At 39.9% G+C, this 6445-nt stretch overlaps 1 protein-coding gene across 4 annotated transcripts in view; it reads right to left on the minus strand.

Annotated features, from left to right (window-relative positions):
* LOC117540229 (actin-binding LIM protein 3-like) overlaps positions 1-293 on the minus strand; it is a 63524-nt gene extending 63231 nt beyond the window's left edge. For all 4 annotated transcript variants that reach the window (XM_034206812.1, XM_034206811.1, XM_034206810.1 and 1 more), the window contains exon 1: positions 1-293. This exon is cut by the window's left edge and continues 20 nt beyond it. The gene's annotated coding sequence lies outside the window, so the exon portion shown is untranslated.
* Positions 294-6445: the final 6152 nt, after the last annotated feature.

Here is a 6445-nt window from a genome sequence, read left to right on the forward strand (position 1 = left end):
ATGTGAAGTGTGAATGATCCTCAGAGTCTGTATCACTCAGCTCCCAGCAGCAGGACAAAAGCTCCAAAAAAAGAGCAAGAACTCCGGTGAACTCTCCCCGTGTGTCCGGCTCTAATCTCGGCTCCTCTCTGCGGCTCAGTCTGGGGAGGGCTTTCCCTGCTCCTCCCGGCAAGAGGATTACACTGCCAGGCTACGGACTGCTGAACCTCTCCACCCTGCCGGTTGAAGAATTAAATCGAAACAGACGGTTTCGTCTTCCTCCACCTGCTCCTCCCAACGCCCTCAGCCTGCTCCCCTCCCCGCCGACAGACAACCTCAGCCCCCTGCCCCGGTGCAGAGGCGTCCATCCCTCCCTGTCAGAGCTCCGGTGTGAAGCTGGATGCTGAGTTTCTGAAGGTTTTCCACACTCGGAGCTGTCAGAGCGTCTTTCACCGGGCAGGAGGAGCTGCTCTGACGAAGCGAGAGCGCCACATAGCGTCTGAAGTCAAAATTACAGGCAAAAACCACCAATGGGATGCAGCCCAGTGTTATGGTTAGTTGCTAACAAAAAGTGGATGGGATTTTTTTCTTAATAGCTTCCTAAATCAATGACCAAATAGATGTACTCAAGTACTGTTGTATTTTGAGATAGTATACTGAGTATTTCCATTTTATGCTACTTTGTACTTCTACTCCACTAGAGTTCAGAGGTAAATCGTGTACTTTTACTCCACTACATTTATTCAATAACTTTATTTACTTGGATAAATGATTGGAAATCTAATCATCAACACTTAAATGAGACTTTAGTTACACTTGGAGTAACATTTACAAGCTACCCTGCAGTATAGAAATTAATTAACTGGTTGCACCTTTACCAGCTGTGATAAACACTTTAATACATCAATAAGTACAATGAAAATATACAATATATATTATTCTGAAATTGAGCAATTTGCATAATGAGTAGCCTACTTTTAATTTTTGTATTTTAAGTATATTTATAGGATGATACTTTTGTACTTTTACTTGAGTAACATTTTGATTGCAGTACTTTAACTTGTTACAGAGTATTCCTACACTCTGGTACTTCTAACTTTACTTATAAGTACACAAGCTGAGTATTTTTCCAACCTCTGTGTATTACAAATCTGGACAAGTAGGACACACTTATTTTATATTTGTTTTGGTCCATCTCTATAAAGGGAGAAATTAAAGTGCCCTTAAAAACTTAAACCATGCAGAAATCCATTAAAACCCTTAAAGTGTGGCTAGAATTGACTGTTGTTGGACCTCATGTTCAGAGAGGAGGCCATGAAAGCAAAAGCATGTTCATGATGTAGGTGTAGTGGGTAATTCTCTCAAAATGAGTGCAGTGCTCTTGAATGCTCTTGAATGCAGCTCAGGGCCTGACTCCTCCCCGACCGCTCCCCTCATTAGGACTGCATATAAAAGGCACCTGTTGGCAGGGCCGCCGCTTGCGAACAGGCAAGGCAGGCAACTGCTTGGGGCCCCGGACCAGAAGGGGGCCCCCAAAGAAGGTAGATTAAGAAGGTCCACACCAACGACAACATGAAACACCCTTTAATGTACTGCAACCATGTCGGGAAACCCCCTCAAGGCGGCCCCATGCATAGCGCGCCGTAAAATGCTGCTTCTTATCTTAAATTTCGTTGCCTTGCTCCGCTCCGGGAGGGTGGTGAAAAGCTGGATCGAGGGGCCCCCAGTGAATGTTTGCCTAGGGCCCCCACAGACTCTAGAATCGCCACTGCCTGTTGGCCTTTTGTCTTTCCTTTGGCTCTGTCTGTCATGGTCCATGGTACAAGGCAGCCTCCTATTTTAATATGGATAAGTTGGTCCCCTCAGTTTCTCCTATGTTAAGCTCACTTGCTGCTTACTTACAGTCTGTCCTGCTTCCTATTGGGCTGTATACCAGTGATTAGTTACACCTCAGACCTGCTGTGGCGAGTAAGGACACAAAGTGAAGTCTTAAAAACAAAGGTGAAACAAAAGTGAAACAACAGTTGCTTATTGACTTGTCTCAACAATGCATTCATTTTAGATGACAACAAATTATCTCTTAGCTCAATTGAACAATTTAATCTTTTTGTGTCCAGTTTTGTTGGTGTTCTGTAACATTATTTCACATTGTAAAATCAAATGTTCAAAGATGATGATTGATCCGGGAGTTACAAATAGTGCTGGACAGGTGAAATACCATGGCTTTACATGTACATCAATGTAACAGGTTTTCAATGAGTCTATTATCTGTGGCTACAAATAAACACCAGAAGGTGGCAGTACTAGTTAGGAATATATTTGTGGCAACACTGCACTATGTGGAGGTATGTTATTGTCATATCAGAGAAATGTCAGAAGAAGAACAGATAAAGGAACTTGAAATACTGAAACTGTCAATCAAGGCTATTAGAGAAGCATTCTTGATAGTTGTTTTACACATTTTATGGATACAAGTCCAATTGATATCCTCTTCTTTTTATGTCTTTTGTTTTGTTTTGTTAAAAACAAATCCAGTTTTAACACGAATAGGAGATGTGTTCTCTGCTGATCCTCAAACCAAAACCTGTTTATACAGTCACCTTTCAGTCTGTCCTGGCTCAGATCCATGTATTTAAAACAATGTGCGGGATACTTCCTGAAAACCATTGACACTTCCTCAAACCTCCAGCAGATGTTCCTGCACACAGAGGGAAAAGCTTAAGAATGAGCTTTCTGCCAAATAATTTATATTTATGAAAATGACGAATGAAGTTAAGATGTATTTTTGAACATAATATGTTGAACTGCAGTTTATTAAACAGTCAAATGTTCCTATGACTTCTCTTGTAAACATAAAATAGAAGCTTGTTTTTAAAATCAGAGTCAGACTTCAGGTCTTGGCCCATGCCTTCAATTGGAAGTTAAATGAGGTCAGAAAAACAATATGATTTCACCTGTGGAATCACATTCAGTTTGTGGGTCTGTGTGTATCTCAGTTGTGATTAATGACCTATTGTCAAGTCCTGCAGTCTGTATGTCAAAGCATTGGACACAAGGGAGTTCCTTCAAAAGAATACTATTTGGCGACTGCACTGTGTGTTATACTAAACTGTGTGCATTTGTGTGTGAGCAAGGCAATCATTTAAATCAGCGTTTCAAAATTAATTTGCAGTGGAAAAGCAGGACAAAACGGGTTCTTGGCTACGTTCACATCACAGGGCTTGTGTTTGTCAGTCAGGAAATGGGACAAGGTGAAGCTGAGTTCACTGTCATTGTATATGTGTGTATGGGGTCATTAGTGGGTTCTTTATATGTCAGGGTCCTGTTATTTATTATGGGATGTATTGTTGATGAATCAGAATCTAGAGTTCAAAGGTCACAGTCCACTCCCCAAAATGTAAGATTTATAATGGCATGAGATGAAAGTATAGCTGATAAATCTCAAAACAAATATGAACCACACCTCTCGTCCTCTGACCTTCTAATATAGACAATTTACAATACCTTCCCCCAACGAGTCCGACAAAAACATCACATGAAAAGAAACGTAGGGTTTTGAAGTTTCATCTTTTGCACAAAACGTTATGTTTTTATGTTTCATGTGGAACTACTTGAGCAGGTCTCCCTTGAAAAAGAGATCAATGATCTCAATGGGATTTATCTGTCTAAATAAAGGTTTGAAATGAAATGAAAACGGGGTGAAATACCTTCAGGGCTTTCTCTCAGTGACCTTTTCTGCATATCACATGTTGATTATAGTAACTATCATTCAGCCACATATTGTTGTGTGTTATTCCACCATCTTTCAACTGGAAGACATAAGGTAATCTCTGTCAGCCAATTTGACTGTGATGACAATGTGAGGATTACACACAGCCTTTATGTACAATGAAATATCGGGATATACTGCGACTGACGTCTCTCTGTCCAATTTCTTGTATAAATGTGATTGGGTACAATTAGTTGAGTTTAAAGATGACTCAAATACACAAACCAAATCTTAGATGATTCCACCATTCAAGCAGTATTGGCTAAACCAACATTTTTTTTGATAATGAATAAACCATTTAAGTCATTAATCAAGCAAAAACGCCTTACACTCTGATCATTTTCGAATTGTATTTGTTCTATGTGATTGTATATTTGACATTTCAGGGTTTCGACAAAAGACCTAACGCCATTCCCAAAAAAATTATAAGAAGCTTTGCAGGCACCAAATTAATTTATATGCTAACTGTGCGATTAAGCCTGAACTATATATTGAGTTGAATCTGACTCTAAGGGTAGATATCTTCAAAATATCTTCAAAAAGGAAAAGGAAATTGTCCTTTTAGTTACACTAAAGGGCACCATACATTGGAATAGCTCTGTAGGATCGTGGCCAAGTCTAATAAAAAACAGACAATGATATCATCAGGAGTGTTTCGGAGACATTTTATTAACGGGAAACCTGCATTAAACTTGTGCAGTTAGATAGAGGGGGACATTTACCAGAAGGGAGGGTCTAAAATAAGCTGATGAATAGTTGTATTATAAGGACATTTAGTACGTGACTATAGGGATAAAAAAAGCCTTTGAAACACACTTTGACAATACTGTTGCAAACTATATCAAACTGCTTTCTCCAGGGTTTGAACATCGGAATCCGAAATCCATGTATTTGTCCCACAGAGGGGGGAATTACGGGATTATATAAGCTAAGAAGAAGATACATGACAAGAGTGAAAAGAGTACACATACAGGATGCTAAAAAATAAGTAGCAGTATTTTAAAAAAAAAAGTGAACATTATAGGAGCCAGTAACATTAAAACATTTAAAATCAAGTGTAACCATAAAAGTATAAATTGCAGATAAGACAGTGGATGAATATGTGAATTTATTTGTCTTCTGAGCCATAAACAGCAGCTTAATCAGAAGCTTTTTAAATGATGAAGCTGAAGGTTATCATAAAAAAAACATTCACAGAATGAATTACTCCTGCAGGGTAAAACAGTTACTTGATGCACAATGGTGAAATTCAAGAACACTTGATGCATCTGCTGATCCTGAACGAGATGAACGCTGCAGATAATTGTTTGCATTGGTGCTTCAAAAAGGAAGACAAATGACACAAGTGTGAAAAAGTGACGCTGGTAAGAGGGCAGGGTGAGCTAGAAAAATTAGGGCAGTTGAAAGATGAGCAGCAGAGTACAAGAGCTATACCCATGGGGAAGACAAACCAAAGAAAGGAAGCAGAGAGTGATGAGAGAGGGGGAGTGATGAACCACACAGGAGAGGAGGAGGGTGGGCGAGTGATGGAAAGACAGGAAGAGTGAAAGCGACCGTGATGAAAGAGAGATGAGGGAAGGGAAGGAAAGGTGCTGACCGGCACAAGTTGTGTTTGTCTTTCTGCTCACATGCCTTTTTCATAATCTGTGAGAAGAAGATTTCCCCTCTTCTAACCTAGCAACACACACAAACACCATGGAGACAGTGTATTTATCTAAGAAACACTTGTATAACATATATTAAAGTGATCCACATAAAGTTCTTAGTCTCTATCGTTTTATTGTGATTCTCCTCACCTAATCTGACCATTTTAGGCAGAGCAGACACAGGAGCTGCACAAATATAAACATGGTGGAGCAGGAGAGAGTAAAGAAATGTATGAGGTTTTCTGTATTTTGATGAATGTATTGAACTATTCCACTTGTATAATCGCTTTTATGAGCTACAGTATAAACCAAGCCTGATTTATGGCTGAAAAAGCTCCTCGATATATCTATATGAATCGTGAGTTTACAAATCACGGACTTCATAGTGAACAAGGAAGGACCGCATTGACTTTCTGGATTGTGACAACGTGGATTTCTGTGGAAAAACGCTTGTGCCGCATGTTGTGGATGTTGCAATACACCAGTGGTTCTCAAATGGGGGTACACGGACCCCTAGGGGTACGTTGGAGTACTGCAAGGGGTACGTGAGAATTATTTGATGTTAATGAAAAAAACAACATAAGTAATGCATGTAAACAAACTACTGATAGTAACTACTTTATTCAAAGGTTTACAGTAATTCTGGATAATAAAATGGGGAAAATAAACTGGGTGCTCTCTTTTCCTCTCCCTCTCCTGACAGCTCGTCAGTCTCGTGCAGCTCGCTGAACCTGTAATAAGTGACCCTACAGTAAAGAATACACATATTTATAACTAGTTTAGCTAGTTCCAGAGTAGATAAACTAGCTAAGCGTGTTAGGTCTAACTCTTGGTATATTTAATTTTGCTCCACTCAACGGTCCGTCACAGCGGCGGAGCTGTGATCATGCAGAGCTGCGTGTTCTCCGTCAGCAGCAGCTGATCTGATCTCTGATCTCTCTCTCTCGCGTCCGGTTAGACTTCACTCGCGTTTATGTCCAAATCTATCAGATCTAGCTAATGATATGACTGCCTGCTTATCAAAGGACACCTACATAATAAGCGTTGTTTG

The sequence above is a fragment of the Gymnodraco acuticeps genome, unplaced genomic scaffold (assembly GCF_902827175.1).
Source record: "Gymnodraco acuticeps unplaced genomic scaffold, fGymAcu1.1, whole genome shotgun sequence".
In the NCBI taxonomy this organism is placed as follows: domain Eukaryota; kingdom Metazoa; phylum Chordata; class Actinopteri; order Perciformes; family Bathydraconidae; genus Gymnodraco; species Gymnodraco acuticeps.